The sequence below is a fragment of the Clupea harengus genome, chromosome 3, assembly GCF_900700415.2.
Source record: "Clupea harengus chromosome 3, Ch_v2.0.2, whole genome shotgun sequence".
NCBI lineage: Eukaryota > Metazoa > Chordata > Actinopteri > Clupeiformes > Clupeidae > Clupea > Clupea harengus.
Genome location: NC_045154.1, coordinates 22564582 through 22579602, shown reverse-complemented (window position 1 = coordinate 22579602; position 15021 = coordinate 22564582). Strand labels below are relative to the sequence as shown.

General features: G+C 44.1%; 1 protein-coding gene across 1 annotated transcript in view; it reads left to right on the top strand.

Annotated features, from left to right (window-relative positions):
* cntn1a (contactin 1a) overlaps positions 1–15021 on the top strand; it is a 58391-nt gene continuing 43370 nt past the window's right edge. Inside the window, exon 1 of the mRNA XM_012842437.3 lies at positions 1–106. The gene's annotated coding sequence lies outside the window, so the exon portion shown is untranslated. The remainder of the gene's footprint in view (positions 107–15021) is intronic.

Genomic DNA, 15021 nt, shown 5'->3' with positions numbered 1-15021 from the left:
TCAACGGCGCTATCCATCCCTTCCTCAAGCTTATTACTTCGGCTATGCGTTGCTGACCCAGGTGTGTGTCGTGAAGGTTATACGGACGGACTGTCCGGTCTTGCAGGTAAAATAACTATCCTAGTACTTATATCTTTACTTGTAAATGCATTCGTTGAAGGCATTCTGCATCTTGCACCATCAGTGCTGGTTGGCGAGACTGAGATGTTGCCACTCATGTGGGCTACCGCAATGCAGACCAGCATATTATTTTGCTAAACGGCATAGGTGTAAAATTGTCTTGCGGGTTTCTTTCCATTCAGTTCACTTACATGGTAAAATATTTGGCGTAGAAGTAGGGTGCCATAGCTGATTCCGACGTGATCTGCTTTCGGCTGTAAGTTATTGACTGTCCACAATTTCGCCAAGCACTACACCCGTTCAGACTGAATATTCGCGTTACTTTCACCTGTAAGCTTCAAGATGTTACTGTGATTTGACAGATTTGATGTTTAGTGGTGTGTTCAACTGAGCTTGTCTTAGAAGACATTTAGCATTAATTTACTTTGAATGTACAACCTACAATTTATTTTGATAATCTAAATAGCTTCCCTATAACCATAATGTTGCCTGGGTATGATCATTCACTGGGTTGGAAACGCTCCTAAATGTTTACACGGACATGCGACTGGATTAGGAAAAGCTTATTCCGAAGTTGAAATATTGTGATCTATGACAGTCTAGATGCTGTTGCTGTCCAGGTACTATGGGCGCGCCCTGGGATATCGCTGTTACATTTTCATCTCGTAAACTGATAGTTGCCGGATGAAACGATGAGCTACAAATCAGCCACCGCTTGTTGCTACTTGTGGTAACTGCAACCTCACGAAATTAATGTAGTGATGGTAAAGTACTGAAATGCTGTTTTACAGAAGAACACCCATAAGTGCTCTGTATGATAAAGAGTGGGCGTGCTAATGGCTTTATTCAATACAAACACTGGCTCTAATAAGACACTGTCCATACCTGCATAGGTTTATCAGTGCACAGTGTTCGCCTCACATCGCTGAGGGAAAACCTCCAATGTCATGCCACATATCAGTTCATGCCTGTGCTTAGGGGTTTGGACGTTTCCCTGTCATGCCATATTGCTTAGACAGCACCTTGAAAATCCATCACTAGCAGGCAATACTGCTTGACCGCATGATAAATCAAGAATCAGCTCATGGAACTTCAGCATTTTTCAGTTAATGACAATTTTTGTTTATTTTTTAGTTTGTAGTCGTAGATTGAAACACGGTTATGTGCTATGACCCACAATTTACCCATCATTTGCATAACCTTAAAGGGGTTGTAGGTGGGCTATTGAATTTCTGGTCACAAATCCTGAGGTCACTCTTTGGCAGAATATTCATTGAATGTTGCCATTGTTGTAGCAGTTCTCTGGAGGGAGCTTAAAGCCCCTCGCCTTGCCTTCCATCTCGTCTGCGCCCTCCACTGCCCCGAGGGTTATCCGAATGGTAAAGACATTTCGGAGAGAGGAGAAATCTCCTCTTCCTCAGCCCCCCTGCTGGGTCCAAGCTTATGTCTGGGCCACTCAGTGTGAGCTGAGGGTCTTACTGTACAGGAGGCGATGGGCTGCCAGTGCCTGCATTAGGGTCAGACCAGGCAGGCAGGCAGGCAGGCAGACAGGCAGGCAGGCTCTGCGAGGAGCACTTTATGTAACACTGTCCTTGCAGACATGACTGTGCCGTAAGTGTGCTGGGTGGATGTATGGGGCCATTGTGCACACCAAATCTGCAGTCGAATCTCAGCCACTGGGGCTTTTGTGTGACGGCACAGCGTCTGTCGATTGCAGTTCTGTGGGTCTGAGGGCTTATTCTTCACTGGATGCTCAGGCCCTGATCTAGTAAGGGGTCTGTATGTGCAATAACACGCACAAATTTGAGATCACCTGCGAAACCAAACAAAAAGAAAAGCCCTAAGCTCATTTTATAATGGGAAGATTATCTTTTTCTGAAGAACAAAGATAACACACCTTTTGAACTATGCTGTTATGATATATGGATTGGATTTGTTTTCAGTCTCACCTGCTAACCTTTCAGATCTCAAGGGCCGACAGATATGGCAAGGTTCGGCGGTAACGTGGCGCTCTTGATATGACATGAAAACAGTTGCATAATAAGATCATCATTATGTTTTTAATCCAACATGCCATCGTTTTCAACCGGTGTCCTGCAGAATAAACACCGTAATTGCCTGTAAAGGTCCATGCCTCGGAAATGTCACAGGCAATTGTTTATGTTACCAGAGGAGTAAATCAAAGTGCACTACGGAGTATTCTGTTTTGCTGTAAGTCAGTGAGACTAGACCGCATCCATTCAGAAGTTTTTATCTCTGGTGAGCGCTCATTCTTTAACAGCTGGAAAACTCATAATGGCTCTGGTGTGAGCCAAAGCCCAATGTATCCAGCATAAACAGAAAGAAAAAAACACATACTTCTCATGCTTCAGCTTATAATTTATTCCATACTGTTTTGGGATCATCACGTTAACAGTATAGCTATGTACTATGTATAGCTATGTATAGTTGTCTATAGCGATGTATAGCTAACACCTAATAGCTATGTACATCTTCAATGTGAGAAACTGCATGAGGGGTATGAAAACAAGAAAGTTCACCTTTTGGCTTTCTGCCATTTGAGTTGAAGGTAATTCCACTGCCTTTGCAGTGATAAGTCCTGTCCCAGGGCTCTCTCTTGAGCTGCAAGCTTCAAGGCCAAATGACAGAGCATCCACTGGATGGAAGAAGATAGCCTGATTGCCTTTTGATAGTGAAGACTCTTACCTTTGATTGACAGCTCTGCCATTTGACAGCCGCGGGGGGTTGATTGTTCGGTGTGCAGCAATGGTAATCACACAGGAAGGAATGCATGGTTTAGAAAGCATCTCTTTTGAGTGGTAATTTATTGCAGATTCATGCACGGCTTGTCAAAAGTCGTATACAAGCACAGCAATTACAGTTGCACTCTTCAGTTGTGAACTTGTGACAGAGGGGAATGACTGAGCAGGAATCAGGGGTTGTCAAAAACGAGAGGAAGTGTTTATTTAAATCTTTGCAGCTTGATGTGTTGGAAATTCATTGTTTTTAAAATCTCGTTGGCTTCAATGTCACATAGGAATCTATGGCGTATCTATGAAATGTACTGAATAAAATGCATTGATGTTAATTAGCTGTAGTCAATGCTTACTGTAGACTTGCAGAACATTGCAGCTGAACTTGGGGAACCTAGTCCCATCACATTAGGCATGTACGGTAAGATGGAACCAGGAACCCTTGGTCCTGTGGTACAGATCACTTGGCTAGACTGATGGAATCAGGAACCCTTGGTCCTGTGGTACAGATCACTTGGCTAGACTGATGGAATCAGGAACCCTTGGTCAGGTGGTACAGATCACTTGGCTAGACTGATAGAACCCAGTACCCTAGGTCCAATGGTACAGAACACTTGGCTAGACTGATGGAATCAGGAACCCTTGGTCCTGTGGTACAGAACACTTGGCTAGACTGATGGAATTGGGTTGCTGATCTCTCTTTCCCTTAGCCCTTGCAGCATGAGATCCAAAGTACTCACACAATCCGTTTCCAATGTTCTGTTTTTTTTTCATTATCTTAATAGGGGATTATCACACACGCTCTCTCAAGTTAATCAACAGGGTGAGGCATCTTGGTTTCTTGAATACATCTGCATGTGCATGGGGATTACTGTGCTGCCCCAGCCCCTATGGGCTCAGTAGATTGCTCAGCAGTTTCTCTCTCTGCGATCAATAGTTTCACTAATGGAAGGGCTGTGAAAGAAATGACTTCCCCACTCTACAGAATCCTCCTGTGTCCGTGTCCTTGTGTTGTAAAAAAGGGGCCATGGTGTGTGTGTGTGTGTGTGTGTTAGTATGTGTGTATAGTGTGTTTGTCTCTGTGTGTGTGTGTGTGTTAGTATGTGTGTACAGTATGTTTGTCTGTGTGTGTTGGTGTGTGTGTGTCTATAGGTGTGCATGTGTGTATATGTGAGCATCTGTCTGTCTGCATCCCCATTAGTAAAGTGTGTGTTAGTGTGTGATCCCCTCTCCCTCTGCCTCAGGCCCAGTGTTATCATCCCTATCCAGTCGGCTCAAACATCTCTTTCATTCACGCCTTTCATTCCAATTCCACCTGGCCTCTGTGAGCACCTGTGTCGAATGGCTTAGATCGACTGTGTGACTCGCTCAGCCTTCCAAATACCTGACACACAAAGGACAAAAATGTGCTGCTGGTCTACCATAGTTTTCAGTGATGTGTGACCTGCTGAGTTGAGCAGTTCAGTCAGCAGAAATATGATGGAGATGTCATTTTGACTGACACCCCTCCATTGATTGGTTTCCCTTTCTCCCTTTTATTTCTATTCTCAGTTTATGTTTTCTAACTTGTCATTGATTGTATATCTCTTGCCAGACTTTTGTCAAAATGCTACAGATCGAAGTGTACAATCATTTTGTGATGTACAGTATGTGTCAAAACGATATATACTATCATCCTTTTTACTGAGCTATATGATTTAACGTCTATACGCCTGTACAAAAAAAATCTTGAATGTTTTAATAACAATGTAAAAGATGGCTATTTAAGTTAAGGTGATGCTTACTTAAAACAGAAGCCCAGTAAATAATGAAACTGGTTATAAAACCTAATTGAGTTGTAATTCAGGAAGCTTGACTATTATGGCCCCTGAAATTCTCTTGGATTCATATCTAGGTGATCATCATTACTGATAAAGGTCTTTGTGTTTTTGCTAAACAACATGTCCTTCCAAGTTGCCGTTCTGCCAGAAAGATGTTACTTGTCAAGATTGTACTACAGACAATACCCCATTAAGATAATGCACATTAGAACAAGGACATTTAGGATACCGGGCCATATCTGGCATCACCTCATTAAACTTTAAAGCTTATTGTAGGATTAGGGGGGATAGCTGTTACTCATGAAGTTTATAGGAAATGAAATGAAGGCTATCCAACTGTTTTCATCATACACGGTTTACACCGTACAGCGGCTGGTGAACTGTTAATATAAAAATGTTTTGTAAACTTTAAGCGGGGGATGTTTACTACTTACTTACTGTAATTTTAGCTAACTTATATTGAGCTGTTTCATATCAATAAATGCATGAGCCTGAACTCATGTATTTTACATGATGAGTGTTGTGAACCAAGACGTTCAGATGTTTGAGATGTTTATTTTAAAATGCTGCATACATGGTCTGATAGACTGATATGAAAGTTATGTTAATGTGCCTAAGGAACGCTTTGATGTTGTCACACAGTATAACTTAAACAGTTGTTTGAGATAGCATGTTCATTTCCCAGTAGTCCATTACAGCGTGTACAGTATAGTAGTCTTCCATATTAATGAATTGGCTGCTGTCCTGCTGCTGCCAAATTGTACAGTCATACACAAAATGAGCTTTGGGGATGATAGCCTGTTAGAACCAGTAAAGTCTAAAGTTTATTTGGTGATGCAAACCCACCTGTATCCCACCATTATCACACACCCATTTGGTCAAGAAAAACACATTTTGGCAGAATTTTTTTGTTTCAAAAATGAATTCTCTCTGAGTCAGGTGCTGTGTCAACTCAACCCACTTAATCATCTTGTTTTTACCCCTGACGTCTATGCCTATTGCAGCATTTCTATTCAGCCTCTTCACCTTTTTTCCATTTTAATTTTTGGACACAGAAAACCACTTTGTTTCACCGGGACACATTAAATGCGCCATGATTGTTTCTGAAAAGAAATGTCTCTGAGCTTTCGTATGTTTTCATGGCTTTCAAGCCCTCATGTCTAATGATGTAAAAGCGGAGGAACAGAGCCAAGCTCATCCAATTAAAGGAGAATACACACTTGTCTCAGAGCCAGTGCTCAAGCGTCCATGGTTTCCCTCCCTGTTTCCATAGCACCGGTAGTGCATCAGGAAGACGCAGGGACGACTGAGTCAAAGCAAAACCACATCCGCCAACACCCAGACCCCCGTCCCTTTCCCTCTTTCTCCACAGCAAGGGTCATTTTGTTGTTGTGTTTCGACTTCCACTCGATTAAACGACCATTTTTAAAATGGACGTGATGAAGCATGCTGTGCAGTTTACCACTTGTTCTAAATTGCTATGGGTAAGTGATGGTTGGGGGTTAGTTTTAGTGGATATGACCCTTGAATGCAGGATGCATATGCATGGCTGGCAACTCACTGTTAGTGGGTGCACCGGAGGCACAGACCACAGTGATGTGGTCGTGGGGAAAAGGTGCTCTAGAGCGAACTGAAAGAGTGGATGTGGGTGCTTCTTGTTGGAAAAGCTCTCCTGTACAGTTAGGCTTTCCCGCTCTCCGACGTGGCTAAGTTGTTTTGGGGATCGATGGAGTCGCTTTCAATGGTTCTACTGATGAGCGAAGTGCATTTAAGCTAGAAAATCCCATTACTGCTGAAAGGGATTGGAAACATTGCGCTAACACAGCTCTCCAGGATATATGGTCTATTCCCACGTGATACCTGCCACTCAATACCCAGTGCTCGCTGAAAACAACAAACAAATAACAATTCCTTTGGAGGTGGCGGGTATAAAGCTTTGTTTTGATGCGGGTTGTGGATGACATTGTTATGTAACTCTGTCTTTGCCTTGACACTGGCAGACTGTCTTGAACCTCAAGGTGTAATCTGTTTGCCTCCTCTTGAGTCAATGCTAATAAAGCAAGAAGACATATTTCTCGCAAGTCAAACATAACACTCAATCACCGAGCGTGCTCAGGGGCCAACTGGGGCATTGTTTATTTGTGCCGTTTCTAACGGCGACATTGATGATTGCGCTCCACGCTTCTATTGATTGAGCTTTTATTTAGGGGCGAGAGCACTTCTGAAACGTGCCCTCATAGCTCTCCAGCCCTTGGCTGTGCATAAAGGCACCAAGACACAAACTAGGCAGAATAATCAGCGGGGGTGAAGCAGAAAAAATGCATTGGGGTCGGGGTGACAAAGCAACAAAGCAAGGACCGTAAACAAAAGCTGTCCTTTTGCGTCACCAGGCAAGGCCATAATGGTGTGTGTGTGTGTGTGTGTGTGTGTGTGTGTGTGTGTGTGTGTGTGTGTGTGTGTGTGTGGTGGGGGTGGGGGGCGCTGAGTGGGTGTATGTGTGTGTGGCTTGTACGTGCAGGTGCATGCTTGTGTTTGAGAAAGTGCTCTACGACATTGTGGTCCTCATCTGGCGTGTCACTGTGTTCCTGCCATTGGCTGGAGTTCCTGACAGAGTACCCCTCTGAGCACACATTAGCATTCTGTGGTGGCATGGCCAACAAACAGGTCGCTTTGCCGTTTCACGCTAACCAGGCCTCCGCAGTATGGCCTCAAAGGGCCCGACGCGCTCGCCCTTACTGCATACACGATGAGGGGGGATGAAAGAAGCTAAAGAAACCTTGTGTATGGAAAACCTTGGTGTACAGCTCAAAGAACCACAGCGCAAACTAGCTCTGTTAGTTCTCCTGCTGCCAACCAGGTCGGAATACCAACCAACGTTTCGGACGAACTGCTAAAAATGTGGAGAGGCTGTAGCTGTCTACATCTGGATGAGGAGAGACAGTAACGCAGGATCGTGACATGAGTGAACGAGACAAATAATGTTCAAGTGAAGCTCTGTTCACTCAGGCTTATTGTGGGTGTCACATCACGCCATAATGGTCTAACTACTGCACTGTGATGTCTTACCCACTCCAGCCTCCCATCAAGATGCTCGTTATTTACAGCTCAGGGTCACACTGTGTTAAAAATGCGCCTGCCTCAGAGAGGAACTAGCACAAACATCGTACTGTCTCCCGGTGGAATGATGAGAGCTTCGTTCCTCTACGTTGTGTAAACAACCTTGCTCCAAATTAATTGTGTGTTTATTCAGCATGCCTACAGCCTACAAGCCTATTGCACTAATGTCATTATGTCAACTTTGTATAATTTATCATGATCTTGAATACCATGCTGATTGACCTCAGTTACAGTTATGTTTTCTTATCCTGGTGTCTGTTCATGTATCTCACCAACTAGTGTTACATTCCCCAAGTCATGATCTTTAAAGAGTTTTTTATGATGTAAAATGCCAGAGAAGTTGAGGCGTGTCTTTATCAAAGCCACAAAAATACTTACAGCTCCCCGAAATCAAAGCCTGATATCCTACAACGCTAAACCCCCCTCCAGAGCCCAAATGGGAACCAGGCGGTACATATTGATGAATATATTCTCTTCGTGTCTTCCTCTTTGAAAGTGAGATGGCACGGCTTTTTTTTGGGTGCCACCCAGACTTAGTGCCGGCAGAAGCGGGGTGGCAGAGAGGGAGGAGAGGCCTATTTCACGCTTTGGGTTATTTATGAGGAGCAGTGTGTGATGGCTGGAAGTGTAGGGGTTGGCGGGAGGTAATGGAGACAGCAGGAGCCGAACACAGAGCGGGTTATCTGCTGCACGCAGCCACGGCCGTGGAGCACTGGGGGATATGTGTGTGGGTCACAGTGGATGGAGAAGTGTATGTCATGCAGGGCAGTAGGACAGACAGACCGAACACTGAAAATGAGAAAGAGGGAGAGAGAGAGAGAGAGAGAGAGAGAGAGAGAGAGAGCTCAAGTGAGAAAGAGCTCAAGTGAGAGAGATTTGCCACAAGGACAGACAGACTGAACACTGAAAATGAGAAAGAGGGAGAGAGAGAGGGAGAGAGAGAGAGAGAGAGAGCGAGAGAGAGCTCAAGTGAGAAAGATTTGTCACAACAAGATGGAACAATAAGAAGTTCTATCTCCAGTTGAACTTCTCTGGAAGTCTCCTGCTGCCTCTCCATGTCTCTTGGTCCTGGCTTTTGGAACTGTTAAGAGTTCAGTGCCAGTATTATTGCGAAACTATTACGAGAAATGTTTTACATCATTCCAGATGTAAAGGAGGGCTCTGCATTGATAGCTTGCACCTGGGCTCTAAACACAGGTTCCAACAGTTAATTGCCAAGACACAATGAGAGAGACATAAACTAAGACAAAGTCAAAACAAAATCAACTTCTTATTTCCCTCACAGCGCCATTAGACTCCACCACCACTACCGATCATTGATGAAGGACATGAAGAAGTAGGGAAATGTGTCTCTGGGGCAACTTCTGTCTGATGATACTAATTCAGATTACCACATCACAGCATGCCGCACAAGAGATTAACCGACGCAAGAACCTGCTTCCCTGACACTCATCCAGATGTCTGGTTTTTTTTTCTCCCCTGCTCAAAGTACACTCTTTGCAAAGACAGCTAACCTACTTTCAATCTGTTCTGGCTGCCATTGTGATTTAAAGAGAACTGTCATGTGTGTGATGAACTAGTGTGGGTTGAGCTTGGATACTTTTACTCCTGGTTTGTGCTATATAAAATATGTCACAATGTGGGCATCTTCCTACAGTGGCATCTGTTTATATTCGTCAGCATTTGGCAATTAAAGCCTAATAGTTATTCACAGCCATACATTAGAGATAGGGTTTCTCAACCTTTTGCCTACTGAAACCCAACTTTTTGTATTCCAGTCATCCACGACCCTCTAAGGGGGAGGGGGGGGGGGGAGATAAATAACTGAAATAACTCTTTAGACCTAGCGTCTGTGTGTCTGTGTGACACTTGAGACTTTTGCCTTTTTTTATTTGACGTTGCAGTCACTGTCGAACATCCGGACTGGCAAAGATAGGTGGTGCTGAATGGCGGGAGAAGCTTTGTTGCATGATATGCAAGTTCTAGGTATTCTTTTTGACTTGAATCAAGAAGGAGCTAAGGTCTGTCTTGCGAAAAGCAAGCTGCAAGGCTGCCATCAGATGCAAGTTCTGCTAGCTGTGTTCGCAAATGAATGGGGGAGTACAACATCCACATCACTTGGGTCTACTGAAAAAGGAATCCATGTGTTCACAGCTCTTTGGTCGTTGAGAGAATTTCTGTATTAATCTGGTCAGGTGGTTTCGGACTGTTCTCTGTTTGTCTGCGCTGATGTGAGGGAATTCCTGCAGAACATCAGTGAGGTTAGGTAGGGTGACCATATTTGAGTTTGTGAAAAAGAGGATACTTTGTCGCGGGGGAGGGGCGTGGTAGTGTATAGCATACAAATGACCCTGCCCCTTCCCCCCGCAACGAAGTTTTGGCATCTTTTTCACATTCAGATGACCCTGCCCTCTCCCCCGCAACGAAATTTTGACATCTTTTCCACATGCAGGTGTCATGTGCTGTTGTAAACAATGCAACTAGTGGAAGCGGCAAGGTGCTCAGTGTTGCCAGATTGGAAATGGCGAAGTATAGTACCAAATGCTCAAAATTATCGTCTTTGGAGAATAATTATCGTGCATCTGGCAACACTGAGAGGGCGGTCGACCAATGACAGTTTTCTCTACAGTCAGAGCTCTTGCAAGAAGGTGGAACGTAAGGGAGATACCCTTTCCAAAACTTGTAAGGGCGTGAAAACTAGTTTGTGAAGGACCCAGGGAAACACAAATATCCGGCGAGGCAAAATCCCGGACGATTTTGGAATCCCTGCCGGACGCATTTTTTAGGTCTCGAAAAGAGGACATGTCTGGGTAAAAGAGGACGTCTGGTCACCCTAGGTTAGGAAACATGTCAAAAATGTTTTCCTGCACTCTCCTCTCCCACAAATGCTTCAGTTGTGTCAGCCATCAAGACAACATAGCTGTTTCTCCGCTGAAAGGACAAGTTTAGCTGCTCAAAGACACATGTGTGCCAGTTTCCAAAGCAATTCAGCCTCCTCATAGAGCTTTGCCAAGGAAGACCTTTCTCCTCCAGAAATGTGTGCAGCTGCTCACGCATTTTGAAAAGATGATGAAGATCTTTTCCTTGTGACAGCCACCTTATTTCACTATGATATAACAGCTGACGGTGGTCTGATTCCAGCTGGTCACACACACTTGGGAGTGAGAATCGAGAGCCCTGTTCTTCACTAGATTAATTGTTTTGACAGCGATGTCCATCACCTCATTTAAGAGCGCTGACATTTCTTTGGCTGCAAGGCTTTGGCTGCGGTGTAAAAAGCAATGAACCCATGTCCCCTCAGGTACTCCATCCAAAATCTTCCTCACAACCCCACCATGTTTACTAGTCATTGAGGCAGTGCCATCCGTGCAAATGCCTACGCAATTCTTCCAATCCAGCCCATTCTGTGTGCCATTGAGGCAACAGAAACAGTCATCTGCTGTCGTCCATGTTGGGAGCTCATTGCACATCAGTAGATCCTCATGTGTTGCATCTTCCCAGTTGTATTGTACAAATAGAAGCACTAACGCCTTAGGAATGTCTGTTGATTCATCTAATTGAATGGCAAACGAGGGGCTTAATCACACTCGATCCAAAAGTTGCTTTTCAATATCCACGCTCATGTCTATAATCTATCTAGACAAAATGTCTTTGGAAAGTGGGATTTCTTATATTTTGCTAGCAGCACTTCCCCCTTGTACCTAATGGCACACTCTTCACCTGCTTTGTAAATGACACAATACTACTTTGCCGTCTTTTACGTAGATCTTGTTTCTGTACAAAGTAATCCACGAGTTTACCCACACAAGTTGGATGTTTAGTGTGTAAGTGACATTCAAGTTTAGATGGCTTCATAAACTTCGCTAAGACCTTACCACACTCAACATACTGTGGTTCTTCGTCTGATGTAGTATTTATTAAATACATTTAATACAGTCTGGGTTGTACTTGCGTTATTTACAATGTTCTGCCTTTCGCAGAGGAAGGAGTTTTACATTCTGCTTTTTAAAAATCTTTTTAAAAACGGATGCATTTTCTCAAACTAACAGGCTGTGGCTATGAACAATAGGATAGGCCTGGCATAGCGTCAGGGCTAGCGTGCTAGTGTGCTGTCAGGGCTAGCGTGCTAGTGTGCAGTCAGGGCTAGTGTGCTAGTGTGCAGTCAGGGCTAGCGTGCTAGTGTGCAGTCAGGTCTAGTGTGCTAGTGTGCAGTCAGGGCTAGCGTGCTAGTGTGCAGTCCGGGTTTAGTGTGCTGGTGTGCAACATTACGCAAAGAGAGCAGGGCCTTGTCCAATAACAGCTGTTGTGGCAACGATTTATTATTTTGATAGGACAGCTAAAAATGGCATTAGAATGTTGCTGCAATAATTATTCGACACATGACGTTCAAAAATACGATTCGACAATAAAGGTCATGTCATGCATTAACCATGGGCCATAATGAAGAAATCAGTGTTTTGAATTTTCCTGTTAATTATTCATTGACTGATATTAAGGGAGGATTTATAGAAGCCTTTGAGAAGATTTTGAGAGGAGCAGTTATTAGTTTGAATTTCTGATGTGCGTGCTTTTGTGGCCTGCCAGAAAGCCTTGTGTGAAATTCAAAATATGAATCAGTACCGTGTTATGATAGAACAGACAAGAAAGACAAAATTAAGGATATTCAAACATTCAAACAACATTTTCATCAGTCTTTTTAATACAATTATCTCATTCCTTAATTAGGGGTTTATTTAGCATTTTGGTGTCATGAGGGAGTATCATGAAGCAAGGGAATCATCCAAAAAGGATATAATGTAATTAATTGTTAAAAATGTCAGCGAGGGGTCTTGGTGTGTGTAAACAACTCAGCAGGGCACTGCCGGTCAGGCTGGCTTCGGGGATGCCCAGAAGAGTCTGTATCACTGGCAGCATATGGTCCAGCTGCACACAGCCTTGTTCCATCGCCGTCTGAACCTCGGATGTGAACAGTGGCTGACACCCCCCTCCATTTGTTTGGGCATTTGGTTTGCTTTTGTCCATTTATTTATTTTGTTGTCCTTGTTGTCTCCCGCGATAAACCAATATCCTTGTATCGCATCCAATGCGAAGAGAAATGTGTTTTTTTTTTCAGATGTTATTTCCCTTTCCTACTGCTTACAATGCAGCTGACCTCAGCTATCAAGGACGCATACGTCTCTGTGAGAACGAGCCCCTGGCCATTGTGACCAAGTGCTGTGCTAATGGCCGCTATACCGAGACCAAATTGAATTATTCTCAACACTTCAGCGATTCCCGTCCATGCGTTCACTCTGCTCTTTTCTTACCCTAACCCCCACCCTTAAATTCCCAGCGTCTCTTTGGATGGCCTGCGTCCATGTTACTCTATCCTCCCAGCAGCAGGATGGCACCGGGAGGACTGGTAGCTCATCTGCTGGGCCTCCTGGGACCACCTGGCAGACAGCGGACCTTCAACGGCAGAGGCTGCGGTGTCATTACCCCTAACAGACAGATTCCCATGTAAGACGGGAGGGAGGGACACATCCCCAGTGTTTGAGTAACCAGAGTGTCTTTTGTCAGATGTGTGGTGAATGCTGCTCGCGTCCCTTTATGAGAGGTTTTCATGTTATGTCATGTTATGAATTTACAGATGGTCCTGTTCAGACAGAGGAGGCTCCTCATACATTCAGCCACATTAGTTAACATAATTAATTGACTGATTGGATGCGGTGTAGTTTGCTAGCTGTGTTGGAGACAGCCTAGAGGGTCTATGCGCGCTGATAATTATCAATGTACTGATGGCCATAACTCAGCTGAGCGACAAAGCCTGCTTTGTGTTAGTATTCGAGAGGACAGTGCCTGTCGCAGTGTGGCATAGCACTCTATTATGAAGCCCCCATTATTCCGCTCCTTGCTTTTCCTGGTCCATTTTATTGTTCCATTCGTCATGATCGTTGGAGTGCTCCACGAGAACACCCACTTCATAGAGCAGGGAGATAGAGAAGGTGTCTGCTGCTGCCCAGCACGCGGTGCACTCTCTGGCCCAGTGCAAGAAACAAAGGCCCCTTCAGGAGGGCTCTGGGGTCCACTGTTAAGAGACTAAGAGATGGACGCAGGTCTGCTGAAGTGGTACTGATATGTGGCAGGCCGTTTAAAAGATCCTGTGTATCTGTAGCTGAAAGCAACAGCAGTAAAATAAATATCTTACTGGATATGTTTCACCTTGTAATCTGGTAGTATACTGGACCTGTTTCACCTGTAATTTGGTAGTATACTGGATCTGTTTCACCTGCAATCTGGTAGTATACTGGATATGTTTCACCTTGTAATCTGGTAGTATATTGTATATGTTTCACTTTGTAATCTGGTAGTATACTGGATATATTTCACCTTGTAATCTGGTAGTATTCTGGATATGTTTCACCTGTAATCTGCAGCTAATACAGGAAGCCTTGAGGAGGCTGGCTTCATATTCAGATCTTTGCTTGACCTTCTTCAGGAAATAGAAAGGCGCCCACAGCCATAAATTATGAGGATGCTGATATTTGTTTGGGACTCATCCATATCCTTATAATGTGGCCGTCCTGAATATGTTCCTTTGCTATGTGGGCCACTATGACTCACCATAGAAACAGAAGACCTGGGTTCAGTGCTTGACCTTGTTTGCTAATGAAGTGTCAGACCTATTTTTTCCACTTGAGAAAAGGCTTGATTTTGAGCGCCTAGCAGGCCTTTAAACACGAGTTTATTAATTCCCTTTCCTGCCCATTTCTCAGTTTTCTGTGTCTGTGTATGCATTTAGTGTGTGTGTGTGTCTCTGTGTGTGTCTCTGTGTGTGTGTGTGTGTGTGTGTGTGTGTGTGTGTGTGTGTGTGTGTGTGTGTGTGTGTGTGTGTGTGTGTGTGTGCTACTATACGTGAGTGTTTCAACACACTCTGTTGATACAGATGAAAAAAATGAGTCATCCGTTGTCACAGCATGCTTGTTATACCATCAGCAACCCCATCATTATTTTTCTCTTTGGAGTGACATGATCCTGTGGAAACATGAAACTTGGTGGTTCACAGCCCCCAGACATCCAACACATCCACTATATGAGGTCTTAACCTCACGCTGTTTTTAATATGCTGTTCTTCTTTGGACTGCACTGTGTAGTGCAGCACATACTGAATACGATGTGTTTTGTCCACGAAGCATGAAAATTGCCCTATATAAGGATTCCTTACTCTCTGT